This window comes from Diceros bicornis, chromosome 17 (assembly GCF_020826845.1).
Source record: "Diceros bicornis minor isolate mBicDic1 chromosome 17, mDicBic1.mat.cur, whole genome shotgun sequence".
NCBI lineage: Eukaryota > Metazoa > Chordata > Mammalia > Perissodactyla > Rhinocerotidae > Diceros > Diceros bicornis.
Window position 1 is genome coordinate 60,362,566 of NC_080756.1, and position 18,270 is coordinate 60,380,835.

Consider the following 18,270-nt stretch of genomic DNA (forward strand, 5'->3'; position numbering starts at 1 on the left):
GAACTGAATAGGTTAAGACTATCTTTTTTGAGAATTTAAACTACCTACCAAGAATAATATTATAGTTATTGAACTCAAAATGGGGAGTCAGAGTTGTGAGATTTGGATCTAATTTTTGCCACTTATTTATTTCTATGGTTAGATCTCAACCTCCGTGGCTCAGGTCTGCAAGACGGGCACTTAATAGACGAAAGCATTCAGAGACACACAGTAATTCAAGGTTCTGAATGGAACGTGTAGAAGTAAAGCAAGTGTGATAGCAATCTTCTTTATTTTGAGATTGTCAGGTTTTGTTTTTTGTTTTCCCTTGTGAAGAATTGGTAATTGAAGGGTTTAGTTGAGGGTTTACTTTCTTATTTAGGGAGATTATAGCAATCCTAAAGGCATTTGCAAAGTATAGCACTTGGAGAACTATTTTTAAAAAATTGCTCATGTAAGAGATTTTAGGACAGTCTTCAATTTTATCAAGTGGCTTTGGCAGGCAGTAGCTCAAATTCTGTGAGATGTGTAACTCAAATTTCCACATACTATTATTAATATGTGTTATTTCTAATTATTACAACTAAAAATCATTTTTGGTGATTTCTATCTGTGTATAAAAGTCAGGCTTAAGAGAGCTGTATGTGATGAACAGGCTATGCTACATACAAGAGTAAGGGGATAAAGTAATTTAATTCCTCTTTATTACATTAAAAAATGTGACTTTTGGAGTTATTTCATGATCTGCCTTTTTATTTTTTTCAGACTATCATTGTGTATGTATGAAGGATGAGATCACTAGTCATGTTTCTCAAGTTAATGTTCAGTGAACGTTATAGGATAGTTTATATTAAAATTCAGAAAAGAATGCTTAATATCCTGTTTTACATGGGATAAAATGCTCGGAAATTCTTAAAAGGTGCTTATATTTAATGATTTTGGTAATAAAAGCACTTATACTTGGTGCTTGGAACTATTTTCGTTATTTGTTAATCTTTAGAATTGAAAAAATCATTTTCTGTTTATCTTGGAATAGATAACAAATGCAGTACAAAATTCAAAAGCTACTAAAAGATATTATAGTAAAAAGTAAGTCTTCTTCCACTGCTTGTTTTCACTTACCCAGTTTCTTTCCTCATCTTCCTGAGATATTTTATAGAAACATACCACCTTGCTTTTTTCACTTAAAATAAATATTGGAAATATATTCCAAAATATTGGAAATTTTAAATTCTAAAAAATTAGAAATATTTAATTTTAGCCACTCTTACATATTAAGGAAACTTAGCCTTTTGTGTATTATATGAGTTGTAAATTATTTCTCAGGTTATATGTTGGATATGCCATGCAGAAATTTTTTAAATTTTAAAATAGTTGAATTTGTCAGTCTTTTGTGTCTTCTGGGTTTTGCCTCATACTTACAAAGTACATTCTTTCTTGGAAATTATTAAAAAATTCTTTTTCCCTTATGTTTTTTTCTTCTTGGATGTCTTTATGTTTTGAATTTATATCTTTGATTCATTTACAGTTTATTTTGATGTGGAGTTTGAATTAAGAAACCAATTTTATTTTTTCACAGATAATTACTCAGTTATCCTTATACCTCTTATTGAGTAAGCCATCTTTCCTACACTAAATTTATATAGGTATTTGGGTCTATTTCTGGACCTTCTAGTTCATTTCATTGATTCTTTAATGCATTTACTAGTATACATTTTAAATTGTTTCATAATGTCTTTATATCTGGTAGAACAGTCCCCCAACCTCCACCCCCAATTAATCTTCTTTCTCAGAATTTTCTTGGCTTTATTCTTGTTACTTTTTCCATATGGACTTAAAAAATCAACTTGTTTAGGATATTATCAAAATAGCAGAGTAGAAAGCTCCAGGTTCTTGTTCCCCCTGTGGAAACATGAAAACAAATTTAAACCAAAACTAGAGGCTGTCTAAAATAACTTCATAGGCTCTCTGGAAAACTGTGAAAGGTTCTACAGCAACGCAGTGAGCGCCCAATCAAGAAAAGATCACATTTAAAATAATCGGAAATTGAGTCATGTTTTTACTTGTTCTAGTCCTACCCTCTCCCTGGAGTCTGATGGGGTTCAGGGCAGGCCACCTCAAGATGTGCCACTCTGGTATGTGGGTTATTTCGAGCTGAAGACAATAAAGGCCCAGAAGACTGAAAGAAACTGACCTCTCCCTGACTAACTGCCTAAAAGGATTTAAGATACAAGGCCTGTCCTATCACCTTAGATAATTCTGGGTATGGATAGACTGGGAGGGTCCTTGCTAAGCCCATTCTGATCAAGTTCTGTTTACCAAACATTTACATTTGTAAGAGAAATCTATGTTTATAAACGTATCTCCCTCTCTGTACCAGGAAGAAGTGGGGATGACCTCATCTCTAGAAATTTATCAGTGCGGAAGGCAAGGCCTTAAATCTGCATAATAACCTTACTCTTGTTTACTGTGTTTTTCCGGTGATCTCCCATAACTGACTCCCTCTCCCAACATCCTCCTTTGTCTTTACCTGAATATGCTATTTAAGATGAGAACCTCTGCCATTTGTTGAGTTACCCAGTTTTTCTGGGGTCTCTCCCATGTATACATATTTTAAAGCTTTGTTTGATTTTCTCCTGTTATTCTGTCTGATGTCAACTTAATTTGTAGCCCAGCAAGAAAGGACCCAGAATGGGTAGAGGATAGTCTTGCTCCCCTTCAAGTGGCAGGGTCTGGCTTTGGAGGAGGCGGCAGCCCAGTCGCCATTTACTTTGAACCAGAAGGAGCGGAGCAGATCTTACTTGTGATAGTCTAACGTGTCTGGGGTTTGCTTGAAGGACTCGTCTCTACTTTGCCTAATTGGGGTTCAGGCTCATGTGGGGATAAGCAGCGGTACATGAATCTTAGGCTGGGAAGAGTGGCAAGCATGGCTCATAAAAGCTGCAGGGGTATTACAGACCTGCAGACACGTGGGGCAAGTGATTACAGGTAGAGGCAAGCAATAGACTATCTAAGGCCCTACTGAGAAGGTGGAGTGAGACTGTTTGTGTTACCGCCCAAGGGGAGTCATCTGCCTGCTGCGAGACATGCCAGTAGTCAAGAGGCAAGGTGGTAGGAGAGAAAGGGTTTTGTTACAGCTTGCCAGTGCGGGGGGAAAGAGGGAGAATCTCCCTCTGCCCTTTTCCTTAAGGTTCTTATGGCTGGCCAAATAATCAACAAGACAGGTTAGGAGGAGAAAATAATACCAAGTTTAATAACATGTATACGTGGGAGAAACTCAGAAATGAGCAACTCGTCCCTCTGTCTAAGCTGCTTGCTAAAGTATTGCAGCTAAAGGCGAGGAGCGTGTTGGGGGTGGGTAGTGGCCTGGGACTAAAGAGGGCAGGAGGACAATTCTTTTCGGGGTCATCTATAGATAATGTGGTCAGGAAGAGACAGAGTTTTTGATAAAAGAGGCTTGGTGCCTTTGCTATTGTAACCTCTATCCTACATTATCTTTATAGCCATCATGATAGAAGATCTGTTCCAGGAAGGAGCCACCATGTCAAATTCTTTAGGCAGTTAGTGGGGGAGGTCAAATGTCCTTCAGAGAATACAATCAAGGTAAAGAGATATATTTCAGGGTGGCCAAATTTTGATCTCCCACACCAGCAAGGGGGAGGATGGCTGACTAATGTCTGAAAAAGCCATCTTAAGAACAAAGACTACAGGCCAGTTATATGGGGAACTCATCTCCAGGTGGGGGAGGCATTTGGTCTTAGTTCCTGATAATCTTTTGTTTTACTGTATATGCATCAGAGACAGGAGCAACGCCCTATACCTACATCTTTCAGTTCTCGTTGATGATAGCTATCAGCATAGACTCTGCCTGGGGGTGATCACATTCCTAAGGAACTCAAAAGAACAAAGTTACCAACATGTCGTAGCTGACGGGGCGGGGGGGGTGGGGGGTGGGGGGGGGGTGGGGGGGGCATAAAATCTACAGAGCATGTATTTCTCTTGGAGGGTGCATATCCAGCTGGGTTAGTTAATTATAGGTCATTGAAAGTTACAATATGTTTTTTTCCTACAATATGGCTTCCTTTATGTCAATCTTGTGTTGAGCCAGTGTCATTTGGGAAATTAAGGCATTCGGATGCAGCTGTGTATATGAGGGAATTGAAAAAACCACAACAGGCCCAGGCAAGACACATTCTCACAAAAAAAACCTAAGAAGACCTTAACATTTCACCTTGGGCTGATCCCAAGGCCCAAAGCATGCCTGCATAATAAGTAGAGGACTGCCCCAGCACAGAAACCAGTCTGCAAAGACTGGGAGAACTGGTTGTATTTTCAAATGCTCAATTTCAACAACAACAGAAATCACAAGGCAAAGAAAGAAACAGGAAAACATGGCCTATTAGAAAAGGAATAAAATAAATCTCCAGAAACTCTCCTGAGGAAGCATGGACATCTGACTTAATAGACAAAGACTTTAAAAGAACTGTGTTAAATATGCTCAAAGAAATAAAGGAAATCAGGAAAATGATACGTGAACAAAATGATTGTTTCAACAAAGAGAAATTATAAAAAGGAACCAAATAAATTCTGGAGCTGAACAATACAATAATTTTATTTCTTCGAATATCTTTTTCTACTCTTTCCTCTCCTCTCCTTTGGTGCTTCCATTATGCATATGTTGGTGTGCTTAATGGTTTCCCACATGCCTCTGAGAGCCTTAATTTTACTTCTTTTTTTTCCTCTCTTTTGGCTTGCATAATCTCTTATCAATCTGTCTCAAAGTTTGATTATTCTTTTTTCTGCAATTCTAATGTTTTTTGAGCCCTTCTAATGATTTTTAAATTTTAGTTGTACTTTTCAACTCCATAATTTCCATTTAGTTTTTTTTCTAATTTCTTTCTCTCTCTTTATTTATATTCTCTACCTGAAGTGACATTATCGTGCCTTCCTTCGCCCCTTTTTTTATTGAAGTATAATTGACATACAGTATTATATTAGTTTCAGGTGTACAACAGTGATTCGATGTGTTTTTTGTGTCTGTGAGGAAGATTGGCCTTGAGCTAACGTCTGTTGTCAATCTTCCTCTTTGTGCTTGAGGAACAGTGTCCCTGAGCTAACTGCTGTGCCAGTCTTCCTCTGTTTTGTATGGGGGATGCCGCCACAGCGTGGGCCAATGAGCAGTGTGTAGGTCCCTGCCCGGGATCCAAACCTGGGAACCCTGGACGGCCGAAGCGGAGTGTGCGAACCTAACTGCTGTGCCACTGGGCTGGCCCCTGTTCGATATTTTTATACATTACCATGATATGTCTAGTTACCATCTGTCACCATACAAAGTTGTTACACTATTATTGATGATATTCCGTATGCTATATATTTACATCTCTGTGGCTTATTTGATAACTGGCTTCCTTCACTTCTTTAATCATGGTTTCGTTTGGTTGTGTGAACATTTATAATGGCTATTTTAAAGTCTTTTTCTGATAAATCTGACATCTGGTCTTTCTCAGGGGCATTTTCTGTTGCTTTTTTTTTTCCCCACACATAGTTACTGTTGATGCAGAATAACCAATAACCATTCTATAGATAAGAGAGATAAGGTGAGTTTTACTTGAGCTGGAGTTTTACTCCAGGGTGAGGAGTATAACCTGGGAAGGCAGTTTCTGTAAAGGAAGAAAGCATTCTGGAGAAGCATGGTTTTCAGTACAGTCTTAAACCTTTTTAGAACAGAGCACATGGGGCTGGCTCCGTGGCTTTGCGGTTAAGTGTGCACGCTCAGCTGCTGGCGGCCCGGGTTCGGATCCCGGGCGCGCACCGACGCACCGCTTCTCCGGCCATGCTGAGGCCGCGTCCCACATACAGCAACTAGAAGGATGTGCAGCTGACATACAGCTATCTACTGGGGCTTTGGGGGAAAAAAACAAATAAATAAAATTATAAAAAAAAAAAAAAAAGAAAAAGAACAGAGAACATGCATTAAACATGCCCAGGATACATATTCATCGAGTTTTAAAGATATATTCAGTTGGAAATTAGCAGGTCAACATGACTCTGATGTCAGAAAGGGACTAATATGGGCATCACGGATAGGGCATAGGAGGGGAAATATGCGTTCTTATCTTTTTTTTCCTTATTGTGAAATTTTTGTTGTACATTATTGTTTGTCAGTCACCATATAAATGCGCCCCTTCACCCCTTGTGCCCACCCCCCAACCCCCTTGCCCCTGGTAACCACCAAACAGTTCTCTCTGTCCGTGTGTTAGTTTATCTTCCACTTATGAATGCAATCATGCGGTGTTTGTCTTTCTCTTTCTGTCTTATTTCGCTTAACATAATACCCTCCAAGTCCATCTATGTTGTTGCAAAGGGGATGATTTTGTCTTTTTTTATGGCTGAGTAGTATTCCATTGTGTATATATACCACATCTTCTTTATCCACTCATCAGTCGAGGGGCGCTTGGGTTGCTTCCACTTCTTGGCTATTGTGAATAATGCTGCAATGAACATAGGGGTGCATAAGCCTCTTTGGATTGTTGATTTCAGGTTCATGGGATAGCTGGATCATAAAATATTTCTATTTTTAATTTTTTGTGTGTGTGTGAGGAAGATCGGCCCTGAGCTAACATCTGCCAATCCTGCTCTTTTTTTTGCTGAGGAAGACTGGCCCTGGGCTAACATCCGTGCCCATCTTCCTCCACTTTATATGGGACGCCGCCACAGCATGGCTTGACAAGCGGTATGTCGGTGCGTGCCTGGGATCTGACCCAGCGAATCCCGGGCTGCCGCAGCGGAGTGCGCACACTTAACTGCTTGCGCCACCGGGCTGGCCCCCTGTTTTTAATTTTTTGAGGAATCTCCATACTGTTTTCCATAGAGGCTGCGCTAGTTTGCGTTCCTACCAGCAGTGAATTAGGGTTCCCATGTCTCCATAGCCTCTCCAGCGTTTGTTGTTATTTGTCTTGGTGATTATAGCCATTCTAACGGGTGTAAGATGATACCTTAGTGTAATTTCGGTTTGCATTTCCCTGATGATTAGTGATGTTGAACATCTTTTCATGTGCCTATTGGCCATTTGTATATCTTCTTTGGAGAGCTGTCTCTTCATTTTCTCTGCCCATTTTTTGATCAGGTTGGTTGTTTTTTTGTTGTTCAGTTGTGTGAGTCCTTTATGTATTATGGAGATTAATCCCTTGTTGGATATATGGTTTGCAAATATTTTTTCCCAGCTGGTGGGTTGCCTATTCATTTTGATCCTTTTTTCATTTGCCTTGTAGAAGCTCTTTAACCTGATCAAGTTCCGCTTATTTATTTTTTCTTTTGTTTCCCTTGTCTGAATAGACATGAAATTCAAAAAGATCCCTTTATGACCGATGACAAATAGCGTACTGCCTATATTTTCTTCCAGGAGTTTTATAATTTCAGGTCTCACCTTCAGGTCTTTGATCCATTTTGAGTTAATTTTTGTGTATGGCGAAAGAAGATGGTCTACTTTCATTCTTTTGCAAGTGGCCCTAAAGTTTTCCCAGCACCATTTATTGAAGAGACTTTCCTTTCTCCATTGTATGTTCTTAGCTCCTTTGTCGAAGATTAGCGGCCCATAGATGTGAGGTTTTATTTCTGGGCTTTCAGTTCTGTTCCATTGATGTGTGTGTCTGTTTTTATACCAGTACCGTGCTGTTTTGATTACTATTGCTTTGTAGTATGTTTTGAAGTCAGGGATTGTGATGCCTCCAGCTTTGTTCTTTTTTCTCAGGATTGCTTTAGTTATTCGGGGTCTTTTGTTGCCCCATATGAATTTTAGTATTCTTTGTTCTATTTCCGTGAAGAATGTCCTTGGGATTCTGATCGGGATTGCATTGAATCTGTAGATTGCTTTAGGTAGTATGGACATTTTAACTACGTTTATTCTTCCAATCCATTTTTATGGAATATTTTTCCATTTCTTATGTCATCATTGATTTCACTCAATAATGTATTATAGTTTTCATTGTATAGGTCATTCACCTCCTCAGTTAAATTTATTCCTAGATATCTTATTCTTTTTGTTGCAATTGTAAATGGGATTGTCTTCTTGAGTTCTCTTTCTGTTAGTTCGTTATTGGCATAACGAACTAATTCTGTAAGTTGATTTTGTATCCTGCAACTTTGCTGTAGTTGTTGATTATTTCTAATAGTTTTCTAATGGATTCTTTAGCATTTTCTATATTAAATATCATGTCACCTGCATATGCCTATTTGGATTCCTTTTATTCCTTTTTCTTGCCTCATTGCACTGGCCAGAATGTCCAGTACTATGTTGAATAAGAGTGGGCAGAGTGGGCACCCTTGTCTTGTTCCTGTTGTCAGAGGGATGGCTTTCAGTTTTTCTCCATTGAGTATGATGTTGGCTGTGGGTTTGTCATTTATGGCTTTTATTACGTTAAGGTACTTTCATTCTATACCCATTTTGTTGAAAGTTTTTATCATAAATAGATGTTGGATCTTGTCAGATGCCTTCTCTGCATCTATTGAGATGATCATGTGGTTTTTATTCCTTGTTTTGTTAATGTGGTGTATCACACTGATTGATTTGCAGATGCTGAACCATCCCTGTGTCCCTGGTATAAATCCCACTTGATCATGGTGTATGATCTTTTTAATGTATTGCTGTATCCGGTTTGCCAATAGTTTGTTGAGGATTTTTGCATCTATGTTCATCAGGGCTATTAGTCTGTAGTTTTCCTTCTTAGTATTGTGTTTGTCTGGCTTTGGTATCAGGGTGATGTTGGCCTTGCAGAATGTGTTGGGAAGTGTTCCATCTTCTTCTATGTTTTGGAATAGTTTGAGAAGGATAGGTATTAAATCTTCTTTTAATGTTTGGTAAAATTCTCCAGAGAAGCCATCTGGTCCTGGACTTTTATTTTTTGCGAGGTTTTTGCTTACTGTTTCATTCTCTTTACTTGTGATTGGTCTATTCAGATTCTCTAGTTCTTCTTGATTCAGTTTTGGGGGGTTGTATGAGTCTAAGAATTATCTATTTCTTCTAGATTGTCCAATTTGTTGGCATATAGTTTTTCATAGTATTCTCTTATAATCCTTTGTATTTCTGTGCTATCCATTGTAATTTCTCCTTTTTCATTTTTTTTTTTTTCTATTTGAGAAAGATCAGCCCTGAGCTAACATCCATGCTAATCCTCCTTGTTTTTGCTGAGGAAGACTGGCTCTGAGCTAACATCTATTGCCAGTCATCCTCCTTTTTTTCCCCAAAGCCCCAGTAGATAGTTGTATGTCATAGTTGCACATCCTTCTAGTTGCTGTATGTGGGACGCAGCCTCAGCATGGCCGGAGAAGCGGTGGTTGGTGTGCGCCCGGGATCGGAACCCGGGCCGCCAGTAGCGGAGCGCGCGCACTTAACCGCTAAGCCATGGGGCCGGCCCTCCTTTTTCGTGTTTCATTTTATTTATTTGAGCCTTCTCTCTTTTTTTCTTGGTGAGTCTGGCTAAGGGTTTGTCAATTTTGTTTATCTTCTCAAAGAACCAGCTCTTTGTTTCATTGATCCTTTCTACTGTTTTTTTGGTTTCAATTGCATTTATCTCTGCTCTGATTGTTATTATATCCCTCCTTCTGCTGACTTTGGGCTTTGTTTGTTCTTCTTTTTCTAATTCTGTTAGGCATAGTTTAAGATTGCTTATTTGGGATTTTTCTTGTTTGTTAAGGTGGGCCTGTGTTGCTGTGAGGACCTCTCAGGACTGCTTTTGCTGCATCCCTTATGAGTTGGTATGGTCTGTTTTCATTTTCATTTGTGTCCAGATATGCTTTGATTTCTCCTTTAGTTTCATCAGTGATCCATTGGTGGTTCAGTAGCATGTTGTTTAGTCTCCACATCTTTGTCACTTTCCCAGTTTTTTTCTTGTAGTTGGTTTCTAGCTTCATGGGATTATGGTCAGAAAAGATACTTGTTATGATTTCAATCTTCTTAAATTTATAGAGGCATGCCTTGTTTCCCAGCATATGGTCTAGTCTTGAGAATGTTCTGTGTGCGCTTGAGAAGAATGTGTAATCTGCTGTGTTTGGATGGAATGCTCTTTATATATGTATTAAGTCCATCTCATCAGGTGTTTCATTTAAGTCTGTTATTTCCTTATTAACTTTCTGTTTGGATGCTCTATCCATTGATGTAAGTGGAGTGTTAAGACCCCTACTATTTTTGTGTTGTTGTTAATATTTCCTTTTAAGCTTGTTAATGGTTACTTTATGTACCTTGGTGCTCCTGTATTGGGTGCATATGTATTTAAAAGTGATATGTCTTTTTGGTGGAGTGTCCCTTTTATCATTATGTATTGCCCTTCTTTGTCTCACATTACCTGTTTTATATTGAAGTCAACTTTGTCTGATAAGTATGGCAACACCTGCTTTCTTTTGTTTCCCATTAGCTTGGAGTATTGTCTTCCATCCTTTTACTCTGAGCCTTTATTTGTCTTTAGAGCTGAGATGTATTTCCTGGGGGCAGCATATTGTTGGATCTTGCTTTTTAATTCGTCCCACCACTCTGTGTCTTTTGATTGGAGAGTTCAGTCCATTTACATTTAGGGTAATTATTGTTATGTGAGGACTTAATGTTGCTATTTTATTGCTCATTTTCCAGTTCTTTTGCATTTGCTTTTTTTCTCGTTTCGTGTGTTTCGGACTACCAATTCAGCTTGGTACTTCTGTGTAGTGATTCTCTTAGTTTTCTCTTTCTTTATCGTGTGTGACTCTCTTCTGATTATTTGGTTAGTGGTTACCGTGAGGTTTGTACAAAACATCTCGTGGATGTGGTAGTCCATTTTCTGATGGCCTCTTATTTCCTTAGACTAAGTTGATTCAATCCCTTTCCTCTTCCCCTTCTAAGTTATTGTTGTCACAACTTATTCCATCTTGTGTTGTGAGTTTGTGTTTAAAGTGAAGAGCTTATATTTGTTTTTGGTGTTTTCCTTCCCTTCATCTTTGGTTTTATAATTAAGTGTTTGCTAATCTATTCTGATAGAGAGCTGCAATTTTTCTGGTTTTGTCTGCCTATTTTTATCCTTGTTCAAAACTTTGTATCCCATTTCTCTTTTTTCCCTCAGGCGTGAAGGCCGTCTTGAGCATTTCTTGTAGTGAGGGTTTTGTGGCAATGAACTCCCTTAGCTTTTATTTATCTGGGATAGTTATTTCTCCATCATATCTGAAGGATATTTTATCTGAAGGATATTTTCGCTGGATAGAGTATTCTTGGCCGAAAATTTTTGTCTTTCAGAATTTTGAATATATCATTCCATTCTCTCCTAGCCTGTAAAGTTTCTGTCGAGAAATCCACTGAGAACCTGATAGAAAGTCCTTTGCACGTTATTTTTTTTTTGTCTAGATGCCGTTAGTGTTTTTTCTTTGTCATTGACTTTTGTCAGCTTTACTACTATGTGCCTTGGAGAGGGTCTTTTCATGTTGATATATTTAGGAGATCTAGTGATTTCATTCACTCGTATTTCCAGCTCCTTCCCTGTTTGGGAAGTTCACAGCTATTATTTCTTTGAACAACTTCTCCGCTCCTTTTTCCCTCTCTTCTCCCTCTGGGATACCTATAATCCTTATGTTGGATTTCCTAATTGAGTTGGATATTTCTTGGAGAGTTTCTTCATTTGTTTTTAGTCTTAGTTCTCTTTCCTCCTCCATCTGGAGCATTTCTGCATTGCTGTCCTCAATATTACTAATTCTTTCCTCTATATTATCAGCTCTGATGCTTACGGCTTCCACATTTGTCTTTCTCTCCTCCATTGTGTTTTTCATCTCTAAGATTTCTGAATGATTTTTCTTTATAGTTTAAATCTCTTTTGTAAAGAAATTCCTGATTTTGTTGAATTGTCTATCTGTATTTTCTTGTATTTCATTGAGCTTTTTTATGATAGCTATTTTGAATTCTCTGTCATTAAGGTTATACATTTCTGTGCCTTCAGGGCTGATTTCTGGGTGCTTGTCGTTTTACTTCTGGTCTGGAAATTTAATATATTTTTGCATAGTGCCTGATGGCGTTGGTTTATTTTTCCTCATACTGAAAATATCTGGTCACAGTTTCCTCCTGCTGCCACTGGGTGGAGGTCAAGAGCTGTGTATTCTGGTGCCCGCCTTGAGCTGTGGGCCCGCTGGTTGGCATGCAGCTGAGCTGAAGCGTGGCTGAGTGGAGGCTGCTGGGGCTGGATTATGGGAACAGCTGGAGCTCTAGCGTGGCTGGGCCGAAGCAGCTGGAGCTTGGGCGTGGCTGGGCCGAAGAAGCTGGAGCAGGAGCATGGCTGAGCCTCAGTGCGGCTGAGCGGAAGCAGCTGGAGCTAGAGCGCAAGAACAGCTGTAGCTGGAGTGCGGCTGAGTTGAAGCAGCTGTAGCTTGAGTGTGGCTGGGTTGAACCAGCTGTAGCTGGAGCATGGCTGTGCTGAAGAAGTTGGAGCTGGAGCTAGAGCACGACTGGGCCGAAGGAGCTGGAGCCAAATCAGCTGGAGCCTGAGTGCAGCCGAGCCGAAGAAGTTGGTGCCAAAGCAGCTAGATCCTGAGTGTGCCCATGCCGAAGGAGCTGGAGCTGGGGCGCAGGCATGACAGAGCCGCTGGGGCCGGGGAGCAGGGGCTGAGCTGAAATGCCAGTGAGCTGAGGCTGCACAGCCACTGTGCTGAACTGCTGGGCTGGCTGGTAGGGAAGGGCACTTACTTTTGCCTCCCTAATCCCAGGGGTTTCTCGCTTCCATGTCCCTCTCTGCTCTCCTGAAGTGCTAGCTTGTTGAAGGTACCCCTGCGACAGTTCTGCTCCCTCCATAGGGGAATTCTCCACAGCCTGTGAGCCATCTTGGACAGCAATGGCTTTCCCGCCGAACTCCCCACCCCGGGAGCCGGGTGGTCTTGGTCTCAGAGTCACAGTCCTTAGGGACGGAGAGGAGCTCCTCTTACTCCCTCCCTTCCTCTGGGGACTCCAGCACCTCCACCCTCAGATATATGGCTGCGTGGGTCCGTCAGACCCAAGGGACCCATGTCAGTCCCTTGTGGTGTGTGAATAGCTTCTGTTGGTATATGAATGTTCTTTTTGTTGTGTCTTAGAGGGGGTGAGTTCAGTGGGGGAAGCTCAGTCCGCCATGATACTGACGTCACTCTGCATTCTCATCTTAAGAGTGCTTTCTTTAATGGTTAAATCAGATGAACAATGTATGCTTGATAGTCCATAAATCAGGCCTTTTTAGTTCAAGCCAAATCAGTTTTGGACAAGAAGTTACCCCATATGACCTCAATATGTGAAAATCTCTTGGTATTACAAATTTTTTTTCTTGTCATGAGAACTTCTAAGATATGCTCTCTTAGCAACTTTCAAATATACAATACAGTATTATTAACTATAGTCATCATGCTATACATTACATCCCCAGGACTTATTTATCTTATAACTGGAAATTTGTACCTTTTGAGCACCTTTGTTGCCTGTTTTTTCCCAGTGTATGGATATACTTTCCTGTTTGTTTGCATGTCTCCTAATTTTTTGTTGGATACTGGACATTTTAGATAATATATTGTAGCAACTCTAGGTACTGGGCCCTTCTCTTCCAGGCTTGTTATTGTTATTTGCTTGTTAATTTCTTCAGTGACTGACTGGATTGTTTTAGTAAAGTCTGTTTCCTCTCCATTGTTCAGCTTCTGATGTTGTTCCTCAGGGAAGTGTAGTTTTGCATATGCTCACAGTTACCCTGGGTATTTTTGGGTGGTCTCTCTTTCTGTGACTACAGCCAGCTCTTCAGCTCCACTAATTGCCAGCTGGTTTTGCTATTGATTTTAAGAATGCTGGCTATAAATTGTTCTACAGACTAATCCCATCAAATTCTGGCCCCTTAGAAGGAAAAGTTTATGAGGGTAGTGTTTAATTTTTGTTCTGACGCCTGGAGCGTTCCTACCAGCTATCTTATTCCATGGTACTCTTCTGCAAACTAACCTGCCTACAGTTTATCCTCTACCTTGATTCTCCTCCCAATTGCCTTTCATCACAATTTCTGCTGTTCTTTAGAATGTCTTTAGGCTTGAACTTCTTCACCCTGTGTTGCAAATAAAGTCAGGTCCTTTGGGAGGAGATTAGGTACTATATTCCCCAGGCAAAATCTCTGAACCAGGGCTCTAGAGATGAGGATGGGGACAATGACCAGTTCTCTCTGAGTGATAGCCCCACTCTAGGAGATTGGTGCTTGGTGGGGCAGTGGGCAGTGGCCTTGGGTCCTCTTGGCTTGCTTTTCCTGGTGGTAGAACCACTACCTCAAGAGTTGGGTCAAGAATGATCAGCGCCCTGGTATTCTCAGCATACTACAGGCAAGGTAGTGCCTAAATTCCACAGATGGGGCTGGTAGGAAGAAGGGACCCCCTACTTCTAAACTATGCCTATCTGGGACTTAAGCCTCAGCAACAGGCAGCTGAGGCAGAATGAGAAATACTGACGTCCTGTTCCTCCAGGGAAGGAACGCCTCCATCTGGGTGCTGGAGGCAGAATCCAGTGTTTTTGGCTGCAAGGGTCTGGAGTAGAGAGTCTCTGCTCCTCTAGGTTGGGAGGGGGCTGGGAGAAAGAGTGGCATCTTGGTTCAAATACCACAGACTCGTTGCTTTCTTACTGAATTTTTGTAGATATTCTTGAATGTTTATTTGTGATTTGCCTTTAGGACTGTTTCTGGAGGCTTTTAATGGAGGCTTTTAAGATAGTTTTCATCATTTTCACTGGGGAGCACCTTAGCGGAGCTCCTCACACTGTTATGCCAGAAGTCATTCTGTTGTTACTGTTTTTGTTTTAGCCTTTCTGATTAGGTTTGTAGTGATATCTCATTGTAGTTTTAATTTTAATTTCCCTAATGGCTAATGATATTGAACATCTTTTTTTGTGATTATTTGCCATCTGTATATCCTCTTTGGTGAAATGTCTGTTCATATTATTTGTCCGTTTTCTAGTTGGAGTGTTAGTTTGAATTTTGAGAGTCCTTTATATAATTTAGATAATAGTCTTTTGTTGGATATGTGATTTACAAATATTTTCTCTCAGTAAGCAACTTGTCTTTTCAATTTCTTCATATGGTGAAGTCCAATTTATCATTTTTTCCTACTATGGATTATGCTTTTGGTGTCAAATCTCAATGTTCTTTGCATAGCTCTAGATCCTAAAGATTTTCTCCTATGTTTTTTATAAGAGTTTTATAGTTTTGCATTTTAAATTTAAGTGCATGATCTATTTTGAGTTACTTCTCATATAAGGTGTGAGGTTTAGGTGGAGGTTCTTTTTTTTTTGGCCTATGGATATTCAATTGTTCTAGCACCAATTGTTGAAAAGGCTGTCCTTCTTCTATTGAATTGCTTTTGCGTGTTTATAAAATAAGAGTTGGGCATATTTGTGTGTCTATTTTTTGGTTGTCTATTCTGTTCTGTCAATCGGTGTGTCTTTTCCTCTCCCAATACCACACTGTCTTGACTACTGTAGCTATCTAGTAGGCCTTCATATTAGAGGGAGTCTTACCACTTTATTATTTTCCAAGATTGTTTTAGCTATTCTAGGGCCTGTGCCTTCCATATAAATTTTAGAATAAGCTAGTCTTTAGCTACAGAAATCCTTGCTAGGATCTTGATAGGGATTGCATTAAACCTATAGAACAATTTGGGGAAAATTGATATGTTTACTATATTGAGTATTCCAGTCCATGAATATGATATGTTGCTATTTGTTTAGATCTTTGATTTCTTTCATCAGCATTTTGTAATTTTCAGCAAACATCCTATACATATTTTGTTAAGTATATACTTAGTATTTAAATTTCTTTGGAGTAATTGTAAATGGTATTGTTTTAAATTTCAGTTTCCACAAGTTTATTTTTAGTATATAGAAATGTGATTGATAGTTGAGTGTTGATAGTTGACTGTTGACCTTGCTGAACTCACTTATTAGTCCTAGGAGCTTTTGTAGATCTTCAGTAGCATTTTAAGATTTGTTTTGAAGTGTTGTATCTTTTTTTTTTTTCTGTTGTGATGTATTGGTTTCTTTCATAATAACCAAATATTGTGGGTTTCTATGATGAAGGCTGTTGATATCCATATATTAATTTTATATCCAATCACTTTGATGAATTCTTTTATTATAATTTTTTTCAGTTGATTCTTTTGGGTTTTGTAGCTAAAGTGTCATACGATCTGTAAATAGTTATAGTTTTATACCCCTCACTTATCCCTCTTATTTAATTGTATAAAACCTCCAGGACAGGGGGCCGGCCCAGTGGTGCAGCCGTTAAGTGCACGCGCTCTGCTTCGGCGGCCCAGGGTTTGCGGATTCACATCCCAGGTGTGCACCGATGTACCGCTCATGAAGCCATGCTGTGGTGGTGTCCCATATAAAGTAGAGGAAGATGGGCACGGATGTTACCCTAGGGCCAATCGTCCTTGGCAAAAAGAGGAGGATTGGCATCTGATGTTAGCTCAGGGCTGATCTTCCTCACACACACACACACACACACACAAAAAACCTCCAGGACAGAGTTAAATAATGGTGGTGATAAAGGACACTTTTACCTTACCTCTAACTTTACCTTAGACTATTAGAATTGATTGCTTTTGGTTTCAAGGCATTGCATCCTAGTAGGAATTCATTTTATCATTAGGTGGAATACAAATAAACTAAAATATATAGTAAATTACAGTTCTCATAAGTGTTCTAGGATTGGGGTATTTTGTTTTGTTAAATCTTTGGGAACCTGAGGGTTGACATGAATGCTTTTTCCTTCAACAATTTTATTGTTGAAACTCTAAAATATGTTGGTAGGCCTTCCTGCTGAAGTATATGTAAAGTGGTGAATATAATTAAATTTTTTGGAATATAGTTTATGGTGCCTTATTTTGTTCATTCTTCTTTTGTTGTACTTGTAAATTTAGAAAACATTGTTGATAGGAATGTACTGATCTCAGGCCTTTCCTGAAAATTGATTTTCTTATTTCTTTTTATTTTAAGGAGAACCCTTTACAAATTCTTTGCGAAAACCTACTTCTTGTCTGTCATTTGCTTTCTTTTTCTGAGGTGAGGATTATAAAACAATTCTAACTAATAGAGCATTCCATTTATAGTCTCATAAATGAACAACACTCCCTCATATATAGCTGCTGCTTATGAGAAGTTTGGTATGGTCATATTTCAAGGCTAATTTGCAGAAAGCTTTATTCTACTTGCTATAGTTTGAGAATAAAGATTCTGATTCTGTACCTTACTTGCCATGTAAACCAAATGACCTTAGGGTTCAGGTTCTTATCTTTTTTTTTTCCTAGTCTTAAATTTTTTGGGGTAGTAGAAAGCACATGAACTTCATGAGGGCCAAAAAGAAGACCTGGGTATAAATCCCAGCTTTATAGACTAATGGCTTGAGTAAGTTGCCTAATCTCTGAGCCTCAGTTTCCACATCTGTCAAATGAGGGATAAAATACCTCAGAGGGCTATATATAAGGATTATGTGAGACAGCACATGTAAATTCTCTGGTACAGAATTTAACTTTGTCAATCCACAATAAATGTTAGCTCCCTCTTCCCTGAAACAAAATGAAATGGTGGGTGTGAAATAGCTTTGTGAGCTGTAAATACATAAATGTAAATGTAAACATTGTATCCTCTTCCTGATTTGGGCATTAATAGCGTAGTTTATAATGTTAGTATTATAATAGGCTTGCTCAGGCCCTTATGTGATAGGCATATGCCCAGGTTTCATGATCCTTAAGGATTTGTGTTTGTTCTTGCTCAAAAACTTTGAAAGCCCTTAGAGAAATCCTGCAGCAAACTCACATGATTTATGAAACTAACAGCTGGCTAATTCTTAGTCTAATTCTAACTCTTGGGCTAATTCTTAGTCTCGTTTACCCATACATATGAACACTAAATAAACCTTTTACTTTCCTTTTATGGTATCCAGGCCCTCCCACTCTATCCTACTCCTCCTTTGCCCCAGTAAGAACTTTGAATCTCATAACATGTACCCTGGCTTCTTTCTGTTTTAGTATTTCTGGTTGGATTGGCTGTAATAATCACCTTATTTGGATAGGTAGCTAATGTCTAAAATAAGCTTTAGGACTATGATTAAGAGGTAGAGGACCGAGGACTTGAAATAATTGAGTCCCTAGAGAACTTAAATACTGCAATCCAGTTTAGAGAGATACTGATGATTTATGAAAGTGTTTTTACCACTCAAGAACATTTAAATATCATCTGTCAAATATTCATTAAACATTTACTTGCATAGCGCTTTCTGGGAACTCACAGGGATGTAAAAGTAG

The 18,270-nt window shown here is 39.2% G+C and overlaps 1 protein-coding gene across 4 annotated transcripts in view; it reads left to right on the forward strand.

Moving 5' to 3' along the window:
- ADIPOR2 (adiponectin receptor 2) overlaps positions 1 to 18,270 on the forward strand; it is a 429,864-nt gene that overhangs the window by 51,315 nt on the left and 360,279 nt on the right. The window contains exon 2 of one of the 4 annotated variants that reach the window (XM_058559139.1): positions 16,964 to 17,029. The exons of the other annotated variants lie outside the window; for them this stretch is intronic. The gene's annotated coding sequence lies outside the window, so the exon portion shown is untranslated. The remainder of the gene's footprint in view (positions 1 to 16,963; positions 17,030 to 18,270) is intronic. 4 annotated transcript variants of the gene reach the window in all.